At 41.7% G+C, this 25,295-nt stretch overlaps 1 protein-coding gene across 2 annotated transcripts in view; it reads right to left on the reverse strand.

Moving 5' to 3' along the window:
* Fhit (fragile histidine triad diadenosine triphosphatase) overlaps positions 1–25,295 on the reverse strand; it is a 1,508,502-nt gene that overhangs the window by 1,460,570 nt on the left and 22,637 nt on the right. For both annotated transcript variants that reach the window (XM_055599194.1, XM_055599196.1), the window contains exon 2: positions 14,851–14,900. The gene's annotated coding sequence lies outside the window, so the exon portion shown is untranslated. The remainder of the gene's footprint in view (positions 1–14,850; positions 14,901–25,295) is intronic.

A 25,295-nucleotide genomic window follows, 5' to 3' on the forward strand; every position in this document is an offset into this window, starting at 1 on the left:
GAAAGAAAGAAAGAAAGAAAGAAAGAAAGAAAGAAAGAAAGAAAGAAAGAAAGAAAGAAAGAGGAAGGAAGGAAGGAAGGAAGGAAGGAAGGAAGGAAGGAAGGAAGGAAGGAAGGAAGGAAGAAAGAAAGAAAGAAAGAAAGAAAGAAAGAAAGAAAGAAAGAAAGAAAGAAAGAAAGAAGGAAAGAAAGACTCCACACATATAAAAAGTACGGAAACAAATAGTCTCAAATTAAATTTTTTAAGCTTGACAAATCACCTACTAGGGATAATGTAGTCAAAATTATGTGAAAGAAAATAATTGTTCTTTGTAACAAAAAGAAGAAGGGGAAAAATCCCAACAAGTAAATCTAAAAATAGCTATAATAGGAACATTAGTCTTTCTTGCCTTTCATCAATTATTAAGAGACTATAGCATATAAACAAATACTGTGGAAATGCTGCTGTCTCGCTGTTTCTATGAAGGATGGAAACTTTTTTATAGTAGCAACCTTGGTATAAAAAGGTAGGACAAGAGACCTAGGAGAGTGGGGCAGAAATACAGTTTCGTTGTGAGACTCTGGAAGAAATCATCTTGAAGCCAGGGCCAGTAGGAGCCCAGGCTGTCCTCTGGGCAATATCCAAGTTTCATTTACTTCTACCATTCCAGGCTGTTCCTATAGTCTCTGGTTCTTCCTTCAGCCTCTTGCTAAATGTAGACCCACTCCAAGATGAACATAACTTTGCCAAGTTGCCCAAGGAGCCCAATGCTAGCAGTCACAGCAGGTTCAACACTGCCTTTCTGTTCTCTTCCCAAGCTTAATAATTACTCCTGAAGGAAAACAAACAGAAAACAAAACCCTCTTCCTTTGTTTTGATGAATTTTCTCATTCTTCAAAAGGTGGTTCGGGAATAGATTCATCAAAGTAATATTTTTAGAACAAGGAACACATGTTTTATTTACTCTATTACGTCTCTTTTCTATAATTGCATGGCTAAATGGTTGGAGTACTCATTGTAGCTGCTAACTGTACCGTGCCTGTTTATGTGTGCACATTAGTGCATGCTCAGGTGAGTGTTCAATGCAGAAAAACCTGCGGCTGCCTGCTCTACAGCTATACAAGACTGGATGCTTTCTCTGAGGGATAACTACGAAGAAAAGAGAAAAGGGATTGACAAGATGGCTTAAAAGGTAAGGGCACTTAACACAAAGCTTTAGGACCTGAGTTCAATTCCTGGGACCCACATGGTAGAAAGAGAGAACCAACTCCAGAAAGTTGTCCTCTGACCTCCACACGTGTGCCATGGCTCACTTAAGTAATTGAGCAATTACTGTAAAACAGGGGAACAGACAGGAAGCTGGCAACAGGTGTGACCTGCAGCACACGTGAATCCAAAGTCTTCAGAGTAGTGCTGCTCCACGCTTCAGATTGAGCTTGAAAGTCACATACTCCTGGACAAGATGTGACAATTGTAAACCATCACATGTCCCTTTTGCTGTTTCTATATCTCTGAAGAGTCTACCACTAATACATTATTTTTAAAATAAACTCATTTTTTAATACAAATAAAATTTTTAAGAGAATTCTATGTACTCATTGTAAATATCCAACATCATATGTATGTGTGTATACATACGTGTGTATTTAGTCTACATATAGTATATAGCTTACATCTTTACCATTAATAGAAAGAAATTGAAACACTCTAATATGACTAACCAAAAGTATGTTCCATCTCATATGTCACATGAATTACCATAATCTAAGTGCTCACTAGAGAACAAGTGAATAATGCACAAACAAATTATCACATCACCGTAAACATGTACAACTACCACGTGCCAAGTAATTTCATGTGCATAAGAAATTCCTAAAACCCCTGTACACATATTGTCCCTTCAACAAAATTAAACAGTGAAGGGTCACCAAAAAAGGTACATGAGACACAGAGGAATGTCAAGGCTGGGTGCTAGAAGCAAATTAGATTGAGATAAATTGGATGTCACAAACTTAGAAGAAAGAGCAGGCTGTGAACCACTTCACAATTATTTATTCCCAGAATTGAATTGTCTCTAAATACGTGTCACAAAGAAGGTCCTTCGCACTGTTTGGTTTAAACGCCCTTCATCTCTGCACCATCTTTTTTAGACAAACATATCTGAGCTCACAAATTACCCATCACAAAGAAATGGCATGCTGCTAATAGGTCTCTTCATTGTGGCTGACAGTGCAGAACAATTGCCGGTCCCTGAGCTGAGACCAAATTTCTGGAATACTAACTGAGGTTCCCAACGGGGGATGACACATTACCTAGAGGTCACCCCAAGAACTCTGGAACAATCTCCTGCATTCTGCTTCCTCTCCCCACAGTCACTGCAACCTGCCATATGCTCCAACTCTCTCAGGGCTTCCTTCTCTTCAGAGGCTCAATTCTCTAGCTTCCCACAGGTCTGGTCTAAACACCTAGCTTTCAGCAAACAGGTACCTATTTTTCAAGGGGGAAAGCTAAATGATGGGGCTGAGTAATAGGGCTGGCAAGATGGCTTAGCAAGCAAAGTCATTTGCTGGCCAGCCTAACAACCTAAGTCCAGTGCTTGGGACTCATAATGTAGTAAAAGAACCAACTCCTGCAAGTCGTTCTTTGACTTCCACATTCCCACTGTGACACTAGAGTGCCCCCTGCCACCCTCCATATAATAAAAGAACAAATAAATATATTTAAAAAAAAAGTAAATCAGAAACGATCGAGCACAAGGCAACAGATGAAGGAATATAAACCACGCTCTTGAAAGGAGTACCTGCCTGTCTAAGTCACGCCCTCCCCCAACTGTCTGAGCAGATCCTGTTTTTATACCAAGGGACAGCACATGAATCCATCGATACCCCTGTTGTTTACCATAGAAATGACAGGCTCTCCCCTTGCCTTGCCTGGACAAAGATTCGTGACATTGTCTGTCAAAGCAGCTTCACCTCCCTGTCTTGGTCAGTTCACTTGAGTTCTCTGAGCTCCTTTACCTGTTAAACACACAAAGATAGTGCATGCCCCATGAGTTGTAAAAAGGACTGAGTGATGAACGCTTTAAAAAGTAACTCCTTGCCTGATTGCCCCAGTTATCAAAGCCTGAGGTGTCCCGTTTGAGACCAGATCATACTATCTCTGTAAGTATCCATGGAGCTAGGCACGATGGCACATCCACAGGTCTTCCTGGCATGAGCATTCACAGCATCAAGTTTATAAATGCACCATAAGTATATCCCACACTGTCCATTTCAAGAAGGTCCTTGCACTTTTCATTTCTCACTCTCAGCTTCCTACACTTGTGACACTGTAGAGCATCTTTCAGATCTCAACCCGAAGAATGAGCACCTGCAGCCACAGGAGGCAAAATGTGTGGACCTGATGCCTGGACTGTTTTCCAGACAGAAAGCACTCCCAAATGACTCTACCCAGGAGATGGTAAACTACTTCGACAGGCTGTTGCCCCTCCAAGCAGATGCCCACACCTCTTGGCTAACACCCCCCTCCGGGCAGGCGTCTCCCGTGTTTGTAGTCACTCATCATGACTGGCTCTAGTCACACAGTGCCTATGGTGTTAAACCAAACGGCCTCCCAGACCTCTAGTCCAAGACAGCTGGAAGACACAGACCAACATAAACAGGACACGGGCAGACAGGCTGTGGTGCCTTCTCCTTGAGATGGAACAGACCATGAAACAGACCCTGCTAGCAAGTTCTCCAGAGCCACGGTGCAGGAGGCTGCAGGTCAGAAAGTTTTCCAGATCAGTTTCTGTGGGTGCCTCAAGCCAAGATGCCAGCAAAGTGTAACAGCAGCTGTGGTGCCTACAAGCCAAGATGCCAGCAAAGTGTAACAGCAGCTGTGGTGCCTATAAGCCAAGATGCCGGCAAGGAGTAGCACCACTGCAGCACGTCCCTGACTCTGAGCTCATGTGCAGTTCTGATTCCAAAAACACACAGTGGAAAACATGGCTTTTTCTGCCTGCCATCACTTAAATGTAGTCAATGGGGATTGATGACAGGAAGGTATCTTTCTGAGGCAGCCATCAGACCTCAGAATATCCTACAATAAACACCCTGTGCTTAAACAACGGGCTCAGGTTCCCTCAAAAGGGAGTCATCACAGTCACAAAACTAGAAGTGAATCTAAGAACTCTCAGAAGCACCGAAGGATTCCGCCAACACAGATGTATTCAGGAGCAACCAGTGGCTCCAAGGGAAATGAGAAAACACAAATGGTGATTTCTAGCATGGCATCCAATCTTCATTTTTGTGATCCTTCGACTCTCAGTTCAAGTATAAACAGACTTTTTCCCCTGAAATAGGAAGAGGATTAAGTAGGCAGGGCATTTTCTGAGCTCTGTATGGCAAATGTTCCTGTGCTTTCCTTTTGTAGCATTTATGGATTCATTCTGAAGAAGGGGTAAGCCGGAGCAAAGCAATTTGGCATGCTTGCATTTGCTTTATCAGGACCAGCAAGCACAGACTGCAGGGGCTGCCCCGACCTGAGCTGCAAAGAGGCTTCCAGAGCCCCAAGGGGGCTGCTGATTATTTTCCTTACAGGTATACTCAAGCTGAACTATCCTCCTTGCAAAACAGCAAATGAGCTCACTTAAATTATCCTCAGGAAAGTGGTAGCCAAGAGGACAAGCATGATCCTTATCATACAAACTTAAATTCTGCTTCTACCATCACCGTGTCTTCTAGAGGCCAGTTAGGCAGGAGGTTGTCAGTCACACACACCTCCGGTTGTATTCAGACACCCCCAGCCTAAGGACCTTTTGGAAAAGCAGATGATGTACCTCTATTTTTCTGTAGGAAAGATCCACACACCAGAACACAGAGCAGCCCTAGACGATGATGTTTTAGGGGAGCTTTTAACATTCAAAACATAATGCTTAGCTGAAAAAATAGTAAGTACTACTTTCTCTGAAAACCATATCATCATAGATAACTAACTGAAAAAAGGTATCCAAAGATAACATAGTTCATCATCTCCGAAGAGCAGGATTAAGAGCAATTTTTATTTTCTCTTCTTTTACTGGTGTGCCTTCTAAATATTATAAAATGCAAATGAATTACTAACATGATAAATATAATTAATTATAAGAGATTTAAATATGCAGAATGTCATTTACAAAAAGGTTTTCCATTTACACAACGAAAAAAGCATTCCCGCTAAGATAAAACAATGGACTAAGAGCACTGGGGAAAAAGGAGGTCATATCTCAGGCAGCTTCAACCATCAGTACTTCTTGAGTACGTGCTGCACGTAGCACCCTGTAGTTTGGATCAGTAATCATATAAGTAGCTCAGCTGGTAACCAAGTCTTTTCCATCTTCCAGCCCCCTCCCAGGGATGGAGAACGTAAAAACCAACCCTTCACAGGGGTGTGGATCCATCTGCCTGCACTGTAGTCAGCCCTCCTTGGAAAGTCTCTTTCAAGCCTGTCAAGTAGGATTAAGTACAATTAAGCAGGCAGCCAGCCAGGTGTACTCTGTCTGTGCCCCAGGCCACAGCTGACTCCAACAAAGGGAAATGCCTGACCTAACTGAAGTCATGCAGGAAGGAGATTAGGTACATAGCAGAAAGAAGAAACATCCACATACCAGATACAGACAACCCACCTAGCAGCAGTAACTATCCTCTCATTCTCCTCTGCATCCTAGGCAAAGCCCTGTGGGGACGGATCACCTGTATCATCTTGAAAGCACCAATGGTGTCCTAACTGAACACTATTTATGGGTGTGTCATTGTTTCTGAATGAGATTAGCGTTTCAGATGGTAGACTCATCAAAACAAGCTGGCTTCCCCAATGCAGATGAGCACAAACCAAACCCTAAAAGTCCCAAACAGACTAAAGGAAGGAGTAATTGCTGCTGCTTCTGTCCTGCTGTCTGAGATGGGACACATCTTCTCATCCTCATTTGCCCTCAGACTGGGATTTGCACCTCCAGCTATACTGTTCCTCAAGCTACTGAGCTGGGATGGAATGGAGCCACTAGCTTTCCTGGGTTTACAGCTTGCCGATGACACAGTATGGGACTTCTCAGCTTTCCTAATTACATGAGGCAACTCCTCATCACAAACAAGCAAACAGATAAGTAACCTGATAGTTCTGTTTCTCTGGATAAGCCTGATGAACACAGGCCCTGGATTTATCGAGCATCCTCCCTCTTCAAAGCCATACACCCAAGAAAGGAAACATTTATCTCACATCAGGACTAAAGCTTTATTGCTTTTAAACAGAGAAAGGATCACTGCTGCTCTAAAAATCCACCTTAACAGTTTCCAGCACAGCTTGTCCAGGTCCATTTAAAGCAGGAGCCTCATACACACACAGACAGACAGACACACACACACACACACACACACACACACCACCTCCAGCTGTGGGTAGCCTTTTCTCTTTATCTAATATGCTATTGGCCAAAATATATTTTCTATAGACCACAACTTGAGAAGGTACTTGGTAATCTCATTCTATATGCCTGGATCTGACTCGGGAAAGTACGTGATGTTTCTGGGTGATTAAAGAATCTTTGGCTTTAAACTTAAACACTTGAGAATAGCCTCTTTGGTGAGAGGGAGCTGTCACAGCTGCATAAGACTCATAATAAGAAAGAAAGAAAGAAAGAAAGAAAGAAAGAAAGAAAGAAAGAAAGACAGGCAGTCTAAGAAGGAAACCAACACAGTAAAACAGGGAAAAGGGCAAGACATGGAGACTGTGGTGACATCATTGAACCACTAAACTATCAAAACCTATGGGGATACCCTTCAGGACATCTCTTGAAAAAATCTCTAACAGGTTTTGTTTTGCGGAATTTCAAATTCAAGTTGGTAAAGCAATTCACAAAATTCTTGTCAGTGATTAGCAATCTGTCACCAGATTAATGCTCAGTTCCCTCTTCCTGCAGCACAGTGACAACCATCAAAGGCACCCTGGTGGGTCCCCAGTTGCTTGACACCAGGGAAAACTGAGTTTCAGTTGGATTCCAAACTTCCAGAGCCAGAGTTTTGGAGCATCTTTCCATCAATCATGACATCCAAGAGGCTCAGCAGGTAGACATGGAGGGTGGGAAGATTTTTCCTTTTAATTGCCTTATTTTTTAAAACCATTTCAAGTTGACTTTTTTATTATTTGCAGCCAAAAGCATCTCCAACGATAAATCTATCTTCACATAATTAGCGGGAAATTTATGTATCCGCCTTTGAGCAAAGACTCCAGAGAAAATGGTACAGAGATCCATAATTCTGCCAACATTCTCCCAAATCCTTAAATGATAGATCTTAAGTGATTATTTTCCAAAAAAGAAAGACAACTGAGAAGCTAGAAAAAAAAAAAAAAGATGAATTATGGAAGCAGCTGACACTTATCTGAGAACTATAGAGCACCCACCAGAGGGTGAAGCCTCACCTTTTCTCAACGTTAAATCAGGGCAGCATCATTTAGAAACACCAATCTGTTCTGCAGGTCATCCTCCCTGGAAATAATCTCCCTTTCTCATTCAAGAGCTCTAACACACTTGGCCTTAGGGGCGTGTCTAAAGAAATAGTTATCAAATCCTGTCACCAGTAAGATTTTTTTTTCTTTAAGGCTTAAATATGTTGAAAAGAATGTGCAGATCCTACAAAAGACAATGAATAAATGTAAGTGTAGGCTGTTTTTGCTTTGCTTAAAACTGTCCTTTTCCCTCTGAGCTTGTCTAGGTAGCCAACTGCAGGACAGTGGAAATGGGTTTCCTGGTATTGGAGACAAGCTGGAAGTGTTCCTTAAGGTAGTGGAGACCAGTATCAGCTTCCTGGCAGGACTTGCACTGGGGTGGTGATAGGATGTTGGGAACATGAAGATTTTGGCCTTGAAGAGACAGTAAAGAACCCAACCTCTTTTGACTAGGCACAACAAAGCTACATGGCACTGCAAGGGCAAGAGGCTCCAAAGGGTGGCTGCTGGCAGATCAGAGGGCCTTTTCCTGAATGCTTTGTGCTACACGGGCCTGCTGCACCTTTGCACCAATGGCCGCACGTAAGTAGAGAGCCCAACTCGCACTGAGTTAGCTTTTCCAATATTTAAAGAGAAAATATAACCAAGAGTGCACCCAAGCATTATTAAAATTGTGTAACTCTTCCCTCCGGAGTAAAACAGTCCCTCCTGGAGGAAAGAGAAGTGATGATCCCGAGATTCACAAAGCTCAGTGACCTTCAAGACGCACAAGACTCCTTCCCAACATTATGTAAGCAGTAAACAATTGCTTCTGAAGATGGAGCTATGTAAGGAGGCCCAGTGACACCGCTTCTCTGAGTCAGCTCAGCACGGCTGCAGTAACATTTTCAGGGAGATGGTTATCGGGATCACCTGCGGCCCCACTAAGTATTCCCTAAGTATTCCTAAGGACACACTGAGTTCACTGGTTCACCATGCTGATGTGGCTGGACTAGCTGCTTGGTGCTCTGTCTGGGATGTATAGATGGATGTCAGCATTTCCCCAGGAAAAGTTATACTGTGAGAGCCACACATGTAAGATTTCAAAGTTTTTTTTTTCAATGAAGCTTTTAAATCAGAGTGCCAACTCAATTTGTAATTTTGGCTGGTTTGACATGTCCTGAGCTTCTGAGGGACACCACACTCCCAGGACAAGCTCTTCTTAGTCATTCAGCATGCTCATTGCCACACATTCTGCTACTTTATAAAAGGAAAGCTAGCTGTGAGACAGAAGGCTCCATGGCTGATGAACAATACTAAATATTTTTAAACAGTCACACAAAAGGCAATAACAAACTCCTTTTATTTTAATTCCTTTACAAAATGTCACACCCACTTAGAAGAAACTACTTGATTTCTCTGAGTGTGCTGGGGATTAATGAGGCTGGAATGTAAAGGAAGGAAGTGCCCATGTGCATGGCACTTCAGATGGCTGAGATTCCCAAACAATACAAAAGCATTTCAAGTCGCACATGGGATGTGAAGTGAAAATGTTCTTAGAGGGAATAGTCTCTAATAATACTTTCCTACTTCAGAGAGTGCTGCGAAGCTCTATTAACACCAGCAGACCACTTTGAGATCTTCAAATAAAATCATGATATAAATGCATATTATTACTTTAGCTAGGAAATAATTTCACACCTAGGGATGAGAAAACCCCAGGCCAAATTTTACCACTTCTCTTCTTGCCTGATAAACGAGAAGTACCAAATATGGAGGTGATGACAGGCAGAACAAAGACATCAGGGCTCCTCTGTCACTGAAGCTTTGTTATTCTCCTCCATGTCATTTTAGGGAACTTTCAGGGGAAAGTGAGTCCTTTAAAGGGAAGGGTTAAAATGGGGATTAAATTTTCCTTGTTTTTATAGCAGATCAAACAACAAAGAACAGCTGCATCAATAGCTATCAGGACTGCTTCTCGGCAACAGAGGGTGATGGTGGTAGAACTGGTGATCAACAATGAGCACCATCAACCTAACTGTGGTAAAGGAATGATAGGATACAGAACAGAACTCCTCAAACTCTGCCTGCAGTCAGTCCCTGTGGCCACACTGCCAACACTGTGCTAGGGGTCCAGTTAGGACTTTGAGCATGCTACACAAGAATGATGCTCATGCCTTCCATCTTAAATTAGCATAACAACTGAAGTGACAGTATTCATCACAACTGTCCCAATTAAGACTAATAATTCTAGCCAGAAACTAGAAACAACCTACATGTCCCTCAACCAAAAATGGATAAAAAAAATTATATAGTACATTTATACAATGGAATACTACTCAGCTATTAAAAACAAGGAAATCATGAAACTTGCAGGCAAACGGACAGAACTAGAAAGTATTATCCTGATCAAGGTAACCCAATCCCCAGAAAGATACACATGACAGGAGCCTAGCTTAACATTCTCTGAGAGTCTCCCATCCCCTGCCCAGCAGATAATAGAATCAGATGCTAAGACTCACAGCCAAGCACCAGGAGGAGCCCAGAGATTCCTGTGGAAGAGCGGGAGGGAAGGATAGAAGGACCCAAAGGGAACAAGAATGTTGCAAGAAGACTAACAGTCAACTAAACTAGACCCATGGGGTCTTACGGGGACAGAAGCACAAATCAAAGAGCACGCATGGACTGGACCTAGACCCCCACACAGATGTAAACGATGGGCAGCTTGATCTTCATGTGGGCTCCCTAGTAAGTTGAGCGGGTACTGTCTATCACATGGACTTTGTTACCTTTGTTACTTTGTTATCACATTGTCCTATCCAGGCTACCTCGCTTCACTTAGCAGATGAGGAAGAGCTCAGCCCTGATGTGATTTGATATGCAGGGGTAGACTGAAATGGGAGGACAAGGGGAGGTGGGGGAAAAACGGAGGGAGGGAGAATCGAGGAGGAGATCGGGGAGGAGGCTATGATCAGGATATAAAGTAAATATATAAATTAAAAATAATTTTTTTAAAAGGACTAATAATTCTACAGAGATCTCATACTAGTTGTGCTCTGGACAAACTACTTGGTTTGAGGCCTTACTTTCCATATCAATAAAATGAAACATCTGTCTGACCTATCTACTACCATCTTCTTTATACGGTATTAGTAAATATTGAGGAAAACAATATTTGAAACTGTATATTAATTATAAAATATGTTTAAAATTCACACACTAAAAGACTAGACTATACTTTCTGGCTCAATGTGAAAATAATTATATTATTGTGATAATATAATAATTACATTATATTTAATTTAAATGTAGATTTAAACTACATTTTATGGCATGCCTACATTAAAGGGCTGTGGGAAACAGAAGTGGTAGGAATAGGAAATGCCACAGAATTAGGACTACCATCCAGAGTCACATAGCTGCAAGCTGCAGAACCAAACAACAAGGCATTCTTCCTAACATTTTAGCTGAGGCTCTTCCCAGCTTGCAATGCGACCATGTTACTTAGTCACGATAGGGGAACAAATGTGATGTTCCTGGGAGAACAGTAATTAAGTACCTTGGTTCTAGGATCTGCAAAGAACAAAAGTAGTCAATACAGAAGACATAAAAAAAACTTACCCATTCCATTCTCAGGAAACCATAGAAATACCAGAGGTCCAAACAATGAAGTTTTCAATTTTACACATTAACAAAAAAAGAAAGGGAAAAAAAAGGAGTTCAATAGAATAAAAATTCAAAAACACAATAAAAAATATTGAAAAGAGAAATTAAAATTTAGAGGAAAATAAAAAAACAATACAATTGTTTTGTTTTGAGATATTGGGATGAATGAAAGAAAAATCACAGCCTCTTTGTAAGCAAGCCAGAGCCACAGGTAGCCCAACAGCCCAGACATTAAAGGGACAACGTCCCCTTCTCGCCTCTGTGTAGGCAAGCATCCTGCATTGCTCAGGGAAGCCACCCATGAGGGACTTCTTTGTTCCAAGCATGGGCATCAGGGTTAGTTCGTCAAACCGTGCCTTTTTGAGATCTGTTTTGGTGACCTGCTGTAAGACGTTTAGCTATTATACAGCCTGGAAGAAGGTAACAAATGGTGTCTTCCCTGTAAAACTCCAAACACAGCCATTTAATCTATCTAGTTCACTCACATATGAGCTATAGGTAGCTTCTCAAACAGTTAGTGAGATAAACTAACTTTAGATGGCTGAAGGGCACCTGGAGGTTAAGAAGACATGGAGAACATCCGAAGCCAAGACAGACACGGAGGCCAGCTAACAGGAACTGCTAGCTGTGGTCCCTAGCTATGGCAGGGCCAGAATGTCCTCCTGGGACAAAGGAGAAGGCTTTCGATAAAGATCTGAATTCCAAAGAATAAGCACGCACTTAAGCAAGCTGGCGGCGGCCCTAAGCGTGGTACTGCAAGTGTCCACTACAGCGTGCCCCCAAAAGGAAACAAAAGCACTGTCAAGAGAAACAGACAACAGAGGAAAAATAGGGAACGGTGTTTTCTACACTTATCAGGGCTTTCTTCAAAAGTTCCTAGCAGAAAAATCTAGCAGAGGATCACTAATTCCCTAAGAATATAATTTTAGATTATAGTAATTAGTAACTGAGCATATACAACTAAAGGGTCCATTTCCCTAATGGCCACAAAACTTAACCCAGAACATTTTTTGCTTCAAAAAGCCTTCTTTCTCAATTTCTTTTTTAACTACATTTATTGATGTTCTGTCTGTCTGTCTGTCTATCTGCGCACATGCCAGATGTAAGTGGAGGACAGGGGAAACTCATGGGAGTTAGGTCTCTCCTTCCACCATGTGAGGCCTGGTGGTTGAACGCCCAGCATCAGGGTTGGGAGCAAGCACCTTTACATGCTGAGTCATCTTACCAGACTCTTGTTTCATGTTTATTAAATGTAACCTTCTCATTTTATTCCTGATGATAAAGCAAGATTCTCTCCCCCCACTCTGGTAATTATAATGTTTTCCTTTTGAAAACATTACCCTGAAATATCTTAAAAACAAACAAATAACAACAACAAAAAACCTAGCCCAGCCCAGCATGGTGGTGCATGCCTTTAATCTCAGTACTCAAGAGGCAGAGGCAGGTGGATCTCTGTGAGTTTGAGGCCAGCCTGGTCTACAAATTGACTTAAAAACAATGGAGCAGGAACTAGAGGCATAACCCAGTGCTGAGCAGTGCCTGCTGCTCTTACCAAAGGCTCAGCAGCTCCCACTACCCAGGTCAGGTCATGCAGCTAAAATGGACCTGTAACTCCAGTTTGGGGGAAAATATGACACCTCTGGCTTCTGAAGGAACCTATACTCAAGTGCACATACTCACACACAGACACATTCACATAGCAATATAATTAAAAATTATTTAAAAATCACTTATTAAAAAAACAAAACAAAAGAATGGGCAAGGCTGGGAGATGGCTCAGCCTATCAGGAGCTTGTGTACAAGCAGGAGGAGCTGAGCTTCAGCCCCAGCGTCTACACTAAAGGGCTGTCAGAAGCAGTCCCATTGCAGGAGAGGCAGAGACAGGAGGATGCCTACAACTGGCTGGCTGGCCAGTCTCACACAATTGGTATGCTCCAGGTTAAGAGAGAAAGTCTCAAAAAATAAGTCACAAGGCAATGATGGAAGATACTTAATACACCACAGCTACAACCTCTGTTCTACACACAGGCACACATGCACGAACTCATGTGCATTTGCACACACAAACAGCTACATGTAAATACACGAATAAATAAAAAGAATGTACTTTTTTTAAAAACCTAATGAATTCATAAGGCAGCTAGTGATCATGATGAGGGGAGGAAGCGATGTAGCAGCAGCAGCCTCTGCTTTTCATGGACCACGACATGTTCCTGCACAACAGTCATGTGAGGCAGAGCACATCTTTTCACCTCCAGTTCACAGGCAGGGAGAGAATAAATACACAAAGAGATGAATAATTTGTTCGCCGTCTAATAACCAAGCCAGGACAAAGCCCATGTCTGACTCCAGACCACTAACACAACAGAAGTCCTCACTAAGACAGAGAACACAGTGTGGGAACACTCCCTTCTCTGGAGGGATGCGGGCACCACGGCTTCACTTCCAATCGCAAAGTCCTCGAGATGCCCGCACTGTCTATAACTCCAAGCTGTGCCCACACAGGATTAAATGCTGTCAAGTCCTGCCATGTTCCAGGAAGTGGCTCAAGGCCACAGCGACATGAATGACAGAAGAAATGAGAATCGTCTGCATCATCACGTGGTATTTGCTTCACGATGGCCACCTACCGTATCAAAATTCCAAGACAGGCAGGCTTCGAGCACCGGAACTTGGTCAGCTCAAAGTGAATCCTCCAAACAGTCTTTATAGGTAATGTTTTAACTATTCAAAAGAGATTTTTCTCCAATTTCTCTCTAAAACTATACTTTATTCTCAAAATGAACATTAAAAACTCAAGTTTGTCATAAAGTTAAAAATAACTTAAAATAGAACGTAAATCAAATTGACTTTTCAGATTTAACCAAAGTGGTCACAGCCATAATGACTATAATAAAAATGACAGAAAAAAAACTAAAATTGTCAAAGACATAATTGATGATGAAAACAAACGTAAAATTATGGCACACTTCACCCTGGCCACCAAAAACTCTTGATGAAAGCGCAGCCCTATAATTCCTCAGAGTGAATTCTCTAAATTAAAATACTTCATGCAGAACAGAAATTAAACAATGAATCAAAGAACACTGCTGTACAGAGGTGCGCTTATAAATATACCTACAAAAAAATGAAACAATTACATTTTTCCATGTAAAAACCAAGTCAACCGTAATGTTTCACAGGAGGCTGAGCTGGTGTTTTTTTCTGTTGCTTCGATCTTGGATAGCCACTTCCTGGAACTCCCTCAGGATCCAGTGTGACTGGGTGCAATGTAATTAGCCCCACCAAACTGGAAGGCGCTCTCCATGGCACAATACCAGCTCCTCCACTCAACCACACCACTGACTTCCGTGATAAATTTCATCCAACCCAATTGAAATGCCACTGTGCATTTTATTTTAAATGCTTTATTTGGCCAGCTGTTTTATTTAAATATTGACCAGAAGTGGTACCAGTGCATTCTTTTTCCATCCAGCATTAATCTTAGTAAACTTAGCTCTATTGGAATGTCTTAACTGCTGAAAAGAAGGCAAAAGTCAGCAAACACACAATTGCATTTGGCCACCCTCAGCACATCATTTTATTTCCTCCCTCTCACTGCTAACTACTGCTCAGCACTTTTGCCTATGAGGGGGGACGAGCAGGTGGTTAAGGAAGTTGTGCTGTCAGCTGTATCTTTAATCCAAGTGTTTAAATCTCTGAATAAAAGAAAAATCAATGTGGTAAAGGCAATGTTTGTCAAGGCCATGTAATAAATACACTTACCTTTACAGACTGTTCTCAGTGGAGTTCCCTTCTTTGCTGGGCCTTCAAAGCTACAAAGAGATAAAAACGGAAGACGTTTGAGACTAAAACACCAAATGTTTCCTTTTCGTGTTTCTCAACAGAATTTCCATATGCTGTGGTATGTGATGCTGGCTAGACATATCATTGATGAAAGTTCTGCCTCACACCTGCCCGAAAGGCCACCCAGAGATATAGACGGCTTTAGTTTCAATGTCTCCCAATGCTTCCTATGTCAAAATTTAACTTCTATCACAAGGCATGAAGAGAATGAAAACGTTATCTGAATCCGGTTTTAGTGGAAGACATTGAGAAACCATTAGGTGCAAATAAGATCACTGGGTTAAAGGCTTCAGGATTGAATTTTGAATCCTGATAACTTCATATAGAGAAGAAAGAGATCAGATAGCCATGATCAGAACAGAGAGAGAGAGAGAGAGAGAAATTACAAACAGAGAATGATCCATGAGATATACAAAATTGTATATATATATAAATACACACATATCTAACACACCCTGTCTCCTAGTATGTGGTGATTCACAAAACCGTCTTGGTGTTCTGCCATGTAAATGCTACTGCCAAATGTAGCCCCTAAACCTTGCACCTTCAGAACCACTATCCAAATAAACCTCCTAGATCTATATAACTGACCCATCTGCTCCATGGTATTATTGGCAATGAAAACAGGCTAACACAGTCACAAACTGGAACCAGCACATGGTTCTTCAGAACTGCACCCTGCAGACCTCACACAATCTACAGGCAAACCATTTAGGATCTGAACACTTCGGCAGTGAATGGCTTATAAACTGTGGGGTGAAAATCCCATTAAACATCAGGACGGCACTTGTTTTCTGAGCAAGCATTTATGTTCTTAGTCCTGGTATCACCTTTTTCCTACGGCTGGTTTCTGCTTCCCACGAGACAACATTATTCCAGTCATACAAGATACATAAGCCTGGAGTTCAGCTTAGCATTGTTGTTCATGAGAAGGGGTGGCAGAGGCCTAGCCATGAACAGTCACCCTTTCTCCAGAAAGAATGCAGCCTTCTTTGGGAGAAACCCACAGGAAAACAGAAGCTATAACTTCATTTCAAATCAAGTCTTTACTTGATAACTTCTCTGCTTACCAAATACACACTTGCCACATTCTAGTCAATGAGAGCTATGAAAGCAACTGCAAAATGACAACTGTCAAGAAACAATGGTGACTGAAGGCTTCAGGCTGATTATACCACCCAACATTACTCATAGAGCTGTTCTATGAAATTATTGTAACGTGTTTCTTCTATTTTTTGTAGCTAGGTTCCCATTCATCCTAAAGCTCCAAGAGCTGAGAATGTTAACTACTGATCATTTTGTTGTTGTTGTTCAATATTCTAAGTAATGGCTTTAGATCTTACTGGATTATTCCTGTCCATATTCCTTAATTCCACCAAACAAGCCTTTATCCCAAACAAATGACCACCGAAGAATAGGCCATAGTCACAGGCAATGCGATAAAACTTGGAATATTAACGCAGATCCTTCCATAGAAAAGAATTAAAATTTTCTCATGCCCCTCTTAGTTCCATGGAACACAATAAGGTTAGAAAAAGCATAATTTGGGAAAAAAATGAAATTTTATAATTTTTGTGAAGTGTGAGAGATTTATGGTCTAAAATTCTTTCCACTTCGAATACATAGAGATGCTAAGCAAAATAAAGAATTTAAAATACAAAAGAGAAAGACCAATATGAAAATACGATGTATATAAACTTCCTAAAATGAAAGTTATGAGTCTCTTTGAAAGTACATCAAAATTATATGATAAATAATAAACAATCTAAATTTAGATGCAGACAAATAAAACTACAGACTATCAGAAGCAGTCCTAAATTCAATCACCAAAGAAAAACAAAAAGACATGTAAAAATAGTGTGTTACCAGTCATAAAAATAAAGGCAAGGTAGTGATGGTGTAACATGATCAAAGAGCTCAGAGTTAAAAAAATTCAACAAACTACACTTATGCCAACCACATTATTCACAAATGGTAGGAAAATAGGGACATTAATCAGATTTTAAAAATGTTTGTCTGTTTATAGTAGTTCACTTTTGCAGAAAAAATACTTAAAGATGTAGTTGAGTACAGAGAAAACCATCTCAGAAGGAAAGAGTGAGGAATAGGAAGCCATGGTGACCAGAGAAACTCCACTGAGCTAGATAATCAATATTGAATATTAATTATAACGCAGAATGTAAAGAAATAATAATCTTAATTCTGGTTGAAAAAAAAGGAGGGGGAAACCAGTGATATGCCTTAGTCAAAATTACTATTGTGATAAAAAACAATGATCAAAAACAACTTGGGGAAGATGCTTGAATTTCATTCAGAAGAGGAAATAAAAGAGACATCTGAAGTAGATGGAGGGAGGGAGCTGGGTGGGAAAGGGAGTGGGGAGGAGAACTGGAGTGGGGATAAGATGTGAGGAGGGGGTAGGTTGGGAGGAGGACCCAGAGAGAGAATGGAAATCAGTGGGGGAGGAGCATCTCCGGGAGTCTATGGGGGTGAACCTAACTGAGACTCCTAGCCACAGGGTGGGTATGAGATTGGGGAGATGGATCCTGGAGCCACCACACCCACACCCACACACCCCCCACCCCACCCCCGGTAGCCAGGTGGGACTTCCAGTGGAGGGAGAGAATACCCACCCACACATAAGACCTTCTACAAAGGCACCTTTGGCCACATAATTGCTTATGGTCTGTCTCTGAGATTAGCTAAAGTTTGTGCTATAACACATGAGGCTTCTCCTTGTGGCTTGAGGCTCCTCAAAATACAGATGTGAGATTCCAAAGGTGTGTGTCCCAAGACAGAGCCAGGCAAAAGTTACACCTTTTAGAACAGAGGATCAAAAACCACACAATCCTTTCAGCACCCCACAGCCCCCCACCCCCGCAAAGACACACACACCTCCCAGAGGAAGGCCTGTCCATCACACTGTAAAATCACCTGGGTGGAGAACCTGCCTGGGGCAAGCACACTGGGGAGCACAATGGTCCTCACATTCAGTAGCAAACAAGCAGTGAGTGATCTCTTCAAATGGGTCTTCAAATGGGGCAAGAACTGTAAAGTGAGGTTTTCAAAATCTGCTTGAAGGGGCTGGAGAGCACATGCCTGCCAACAAGCATGACACCCTGAGTTTGCGCCTTGAGCCTCCACAATGGAAGGAGAGAACCAGCCAATACTGCAGGTCATCTTCTGACTTCCACAAGCATGCCGAGATATACACACGCGTGCCCACGCATTACACATGTATGCACAAATAAATAAATAAATAAATGACTTTTTTAGAGAAGTAGGCTTTAAAATTAGTCTTCATGGCAGCTTCCCTTTAGAGACCAGTGGTGAGAGATTGTCTTAAACAGCTTTGGTCTCCCTGCAATGTCTTGTGATGGACATGCATGCTTTTATCCTAAAATACAGTGTTCAGTGTGCTTATATTCTCTGGCCTTAATCAGACGTTATGTCATTTACAACCTTTACCCATTATTGTTGAAACCTGCTTGCTTTATGCTTTGTAAGCCCCAGATTTTATCCCAACTCCATAGCCATTCAATAAAATACTTGATAACACAAACCCAAATGCATCCTATGTACAGCCTTTATGACATTTTTAGTGCCTGAAAATTAATATGTGTGTGTGTGTGTGTCAAGCAGGAGCCAGTCACAACCCAAAAGCTCTTGCTCCCATGCCCAAAATACCTATCTCTAGACAAAAGTCAGGAATCGCCTCTCAAAATTCTCCTTCTCTTTGTTTGACTCCCCAGTCCAAAGACCTGCACTTGCACCACCAGGCAAACACTTCCCCCTCCAGCTGCAAGGCTGCTCTACCCACTACTCACCCCAGCCTAAACTCACCACACTCAGTTCTAGAGCAGACAGCATCTACACCCTTCAGATGACCTTCTGCAAGACAGAAATTAGATTTAAATGAATCCAAATAGGTTTGGGCTTCAGCTGCTCCTCAAAGAAATAAACATGGAACCAAAGCTGAACAAGCCAATAACAGACTGATTTATCTCAGTGGTTTCTCACAGCTTTACAAACCCATCAGTCCATGGCCCAGTCCCAAATTCCTTAAAAACTGATCTGAATTTAAAGAAATAGCCTTCCCAAGTATACAGACAGGCTTACTTGAAAGCTATTTGTAAGAACCATCCAGGTGCTCCTTACATAAGGCGAGGTGGCCTGGAACTGAGGCGACGTTTGCTCTGCTGTCGCATTCTGAAGCTTCACCTGACTTAACTGTCATGTGGAGGGATTGGTTATTGACCTTTAAGTCTGTAACAATTATCTACATAGCTAGGAAAGAGACTGTGCATTCAGGTACAACAGTGAAGACACTGAATAAATTCAGTGCTCATTTTCATTTTTATGCTACATTCACTGAGCTCTTCTGCAGACAAATTACTGCAACAGTCTCTCAAATGATAGCCAATTTTCAACTAAGAGAAGATTCCTAAACCACCTTCTAAAACCTTTTTCTACATATCAGTAAGAACCAGGCAGCTGGAAAACAGGCCTGGTTAAACCACCTGATGATAAATGAACATTTTTTAAATACATAAAATTCTTTGACAATCCACAGAGTGATTTAAAGACTCACAAGAAATAACAGCAAGACCCCCAAACCTGATGTTTTCTCCAGTATAGTCTTAGAAATTGTATTTGAATATATGTATACACTCAGTGTGAGTGTATATGAGCCTTTGTGAAACTTAGGCAGACTTTAGGGTGCAGAATAACCCTCACCTTTGTGATTTACCTTATGGTGTAAAAGTAAGTGAAAGCCCTTCCTCAGTCCTTAACTTCAAGAATGATTTGTTCTACGTTGTGGCTATGTCTTCTAGAAGAGCATCTAACAAGGAACAGGCATTGGGCAAAGCTTGCTTAATTACAGGGTATGTTTTTTGCTACTGCGAGTATGCAATGATTTGGAATTCTATGGTTGCTTTTTGGATTTGTGGTTTTGCCAATTCTATTTGGAAGCTATGGTTGCTTTGGGGATTTGTCCTTTGTTTTCACTCATTCCTTACTTTCTCATACTTTATATTTCAGAGTTTCACAAAACAGAAAGTGCTTTCTGGCCTGAGGCATATACATGTATAACACCCCCCCCACACACACACACACACATACATAGCACACACTCGTCACACCTGTTCGATACTGTCATATTTGCTAGACGTTGCAAAAGTAAATTTGCCAAGCAGCATGAGATCTGAAAATCATTAGGTGACATCTGAGGAGCAGAATACCAAGCGCTCAATAGTTACCACCTCAAAATTTACAGAACTCTAGACAAATCAAATTCTATGAAATCTGGGGGAGCACGACCTGAGCTGTGTTGAGGCCCTGAAAATGGGAGGTCAATGAGTTTGTCTGACCACCAGACAGGACTAGAACATACTGACCTAGTCCCAGGAGGAAACAATGTGACAATGTGACATTTGCACAGGGTTGCCCTAACATGCCCCCAGTACATTTTCTTGGAACAGGATGACATTTCAAGTCAAACAGCTCTGCTCCCAATAGCCCAAGCCCTCCCCCAAACTCTACTGGTCTGAATTTGAGAAAAGGGAAGTTCATCGTTAGGAAAAACTGGAGGGTATGTATGCAGATACAGGTTTAAAATAATCTGTTTTTAAGGGTGCCAAACTAGACATTCAGTGTTTTACCCTCATTTGTTACCTTCCTGGCACTTCTTAAGCCTTAGTCAAAATGCTTGCTCTCATTGGAACACATTCTTCCTCCTAGATTCCCACACTGGATACTTTTCAGGACAATCTGTGTAACCAAGAGGCAGAGAGAGCATCTATGAGTAGTCTCACCACACCTCTGCTGCCCAGACTGCTGTCCACACATAAGTCAGTCCAAGGACAAATGGTCACTGCTATTACCACAGCCTCTGGCCTTCCTGGAGTCACCTTTCCAACACAGAAAAAACTGGAGATGCTAAGAATTCCAACTCCCCATTTTGTTACCATACCTGCCAACTCTAACCTACATGTGACTTGGGAAAGCACCCTCGAGAAAAGGCCCAGAAGAGGGGACCAACATCTCCCAGAGTGACAAAGGCCTAGGGTACGTGTACCTCTGCCACACAGCCTGTGTGTAACCCCCTGAATCGGCACCCACACTGAGCTCGTGGTGCCTGTTCTGCCAGACCCAGCTCCACTTCAGGATCAGAAAACAGTCTGTGCAATGCCTGGCTGCTGGCCAATGGCCCAAATGGCCCAGCTACGTCACTGGAAAAGGGAGTCTGCATGTGTGCCCTCCTCTGAACTCTCCATCTGGAAGATTCTCTGGCCTCCTTCCCTCTCATTTTTAATCTGACAGACACTGCTGGACAGGGACACTCAAAGCAGACCAAAGTTCATCTTCCTGTCTCTACTTCTCGGCCTGTATAATCACAGTGGCAGAATGAGGCTGGCATGGAGCAGGATGCCAGGAACTAAATGAGGGTCCCTGACCACTGGACCACATCAGTCCTGCCTTCCAAAGTCTTAATTAGCCCTTCTCTGCCTGGCACACCTATTTGCCTCTGGAACCCATGGAGGTGGCAGGGTAAGATGCCATGCTCACAGCAAGTATTCAACAAAATATTGGTTGGGGAAGGCAGTCAAAGCCTGTTGGTTCATGGTTTGGCAATAACATCAGTTTGTAAGTCTGGGCACTGGCAGCAAGATTTCTGCTCCTGGTTCTGATGCAGGCAATTCTACCAGCATTATTCTGAATGATATTCAGCCACTAGCTCAATTTGGAAGCAAAATGATCTTAACAAACAGAGGCAGACTTGACAGACAGGCTGCTGAGCCTGGGGACCAAAACACGAGATGAAAAGCAGAAGACAGAAAGGGTATACAGCAAAAGAGGATAGGGAAATGCTAGACAGACAAACACAAGTGCGGGGCTAGTCGCCTCCATGCTAAGACTCTGAAGTAAGCTTCAAACATAACAACAGTTAAAGCAGGGGCAACGAGAGGGAAACCAAGTAAAGGGAACAGAGAAAGCCCTCTTTGGAATTCTGATGACTAGACAGACACAGTGGAGCAGTACACAGATTCAACACTAACATTTGAGAGGTTTCCAAAGACAGTGAGTCTCAATCCTGTCCTGTTTTGCAACTCTTCAGTGACATACTGAAATTTGCTATTTTTCTAAAAGGACATTGATAAATACAATGGAAAGTCTGAATACATTTCCTCTCTGCATTCGTTATTATCTCTGGCCCTTATCCACAGGCCTATTGCAGACTAAATTGGATTTTGGATCACTGGTACTGAGGCACTGCAATTAATTAACAATAGAAACATAATATTTATATCCAGGCCTAACAACATCTGACATTTAAACTATTCTGCCAGTCGGGCAAATTCCATCCGACAAATTTTCATTTTAATGAACATGACAGACCACAGTTTACTTGATGGCCAAGATGCAGAAGCGAGTTGATTTCTTGGCCTGTGTTTCCAAGGACTGGCCGCAGGAGGAAGAAGCTGGGCAACTGTCAGAATAATAGAAAGACTTGGTCCCCAGCTCCACCCAGACAGACCAAGGACATGCCTGTGACTCTTCTAAAAAGACTGTGGGACAACACTGTCCTGGTTTCCTACATGTGCTCAAGGTTAAATGCTGCCCTTTATGACCCACTGGGTAAATGTTCTATCTCTGGGATACTGACATTTTCTTTGGGACACTAAAATCCTTTAGTCCTTTCTAATTAAAAAGTGATAAACGTTTTCTAAGGCATCTAATAATGTGCAAAATATACAAGAGTTGGATCTGACACAGCTTTTTCAATTGGCACAAAACTGGCCTTCCGTATTTTGCCAGATGGTACATCTCAGTAAGTCCTCAATTCCTGACTCAAGTGAGGGGCACTGTCACTATGATGCTGATGCAGAGATGCTCTTAAATGTTATCTTATTTTGCATTATGCTAACACCACAGACCTAACATTTATTCTTGCTGAAACTTTCAGAGCTTAAAGAAGTTTTTGTCCTTCTGTGACTCACTAGCCATGCTAACAGAAAGGTGGCACAGATGAAGAAAAAGAACCCTACCCCATAAGAGCCATGTAAGTTCTAATCCCAGTGTCTACCCACAAGCTAGATCAAGGGCATATCAATGTCAAGGACAATGTCAGCAAGAAGATCTCCCAACACAAAGTTCTATTGCTCCTCTCATGGCTACAGGACTAAAGGAAACTGAGTGAAAATGGTGTGAATTTATCTACAGCCATCTCCACTAACCCTTCTACATGTATGTAAAGGAGACAAAGATGAAACATGTAACCACACATTACAACATGGATAAAGGTTTCAAAAACATGGAAGCAAAGTAAAAAAACAAAAATAAAAACTAACCGTGAATAGTCCAAAGCATTCCTTTTTAATGGAAGCACAATATATTTCTAGCTCGTGTATCTAGAACACCCATTATCTCAGTTTTAAATGTCACTGTATATGAAGTAAAATAAAAATGCATTTTATAAGTATTACTCCTTGCGAATATGGGTTTTGCTCCTGAGCCACAATCAGCATCTGAAATATCCACCTGCAAGATAGTGATTCACCCTCAAGCTGTATATGTAGTCAGATGCAAAACAGTAATTATATTCCATGTCACTTTTACATATAGTCAAGATAGCAGACTGTTAATTCCTGAAAAGACGAAAGCATTCCTTTTACACAACCAATAAAGAATCAATAAAGTATTATTCAAGTCAACAAAATTCTGAATACGGAGAAGTACAACAATTTCTGATGTACACACTATAATTACCATTACGAAGTCTCTTGTATAATGAGGACAAGGTAGTTACACTTAATGAGGCTTCCTAAACGTAGGTCCAAGGTCCGCGACATGTAAATAGAAGTTTAGGAGAAACACAGATCCCTCTCCCTCCTCAGCCTGTGAGCTACAAAACACAGTGGCATATGACAGCATCCACAAGGGAAACAGCATGAAAGAATCGATTCTTTTTTGGCAATAGTCAAAATATCTTTTAAATATCAGGTATGAAACATTTTCAGACCACCAGATGCTTACATAATTTTGAAAAAAATCAATGCTACGGAGCTGCTACAAGTAGTTTCATGTTTGTTAATGCCTGGTTATATTCTTGAAAAAGTCGAGGACTTACAAATCTAAAAATGTCTTTTTGAAAGTCGGGAAGCAAAGCAGGAGTCAGACACGACTGAATGGAAACTGTTTACCAGAACACAGATGAATGGTCTCTAACTTCACAGTGCCATTGTGGGTGACACACTCTGAAGTGGCCACATCAAATTCTGAACACTTAAGACCTAACGTGCTTATTGTTGTAAACAAAGACATTTGGTTAAATGAAAGTTCCATCAAAGATTAATGATGGAATTGAAGTGAGCACAAAGTAAAGGGTTATATACTTTCTGTGGTTTCAGTAATAGCTAATCTAATAACCGCAAACGGAGGGTTATTGTTGATTCCTGTGCCTCTGGTTCATAAATTAGATCAAGCAACCTGGCAGTTACAGTACTTCAGTTTTATTCGACAAAGTGATTTTAAAGCTATCTCAAAATATAACAAAGTCATGACTCGAATGACTGCTGGACTGTACCTTGCTTCTGTCACCACGTTAAACTTTTCACCAGTGTGAAGAAAAAAAGACCTTCCTGTTAACTAAAACAACTCCATGAGACAGTTTCTATCTACAGGACCAAACCATTTTAACAGCAAGTGTCATTGATACAGTATTCTGTGATACTCTGTCTCACCAAGGCCAAGCTTGTAAAATATAAACCGTAAGAGCAGTCGGGTGTTATTTATTTCCTCTGAATCAAAACTCAGAACAGTAGAATTTCTCTGCTTAATGATTTTTCATAGCACATTTCCAATTTCTCTCCAACCGTTTATTGATCTGGAATGCTAAAGCAGTTTCTTTCCTGACTAAAATGTGTTCGGAACCTATGCCCACGGTTCCTTAAAATGTGTCTCCCAGGGACAATGAGGATGACATGGTGTCAGGCAGCTGGGGTGTGGTGATGTAAGCCAAGGCATTGTACTTAAAAGGGGTGCTAGTTCAATCTCAAACCTTCTGACACCAGAAAACATCTGAGCCTGTGGACTCAGAGATGAGGCGCATCTCTTGTGGCGGGGACCTGATGGGTTGCCCTTCTCAAAGGCAGCCTCGTTCCCCTTGGTGCCCTGAGACAGTTACTTTCAATTACCATGATAGCCCAACAAGAAAAATATCCCTCTTTCCATATTTCATTCACATAATAAGAATCTGCACGCTGTTTTGTATGACAGATGAGGACTGCGTGCTGAAGCAACTTGTTCCGCCTGTCAGCCTCCAAGAATCCACAGCAATGAGATACAATCTTGATGACATT

Source organism: Psammomys obesus, unplaced genomic scaffold (assembly GCF_907164565.1).
Source record: "Psammomys obesus unplaced genomic scaffold, mPsaObe1.curated_primary_1811, whole genome shotgun sequence".
In the NCBI taxonomy this organism is placed as follows: domain Eukaryota; kingdom Metazoa; phylum Chordata; class Mammalia; order Rodentia; family Muridae; genus Psammomys; species Psammomys obesus.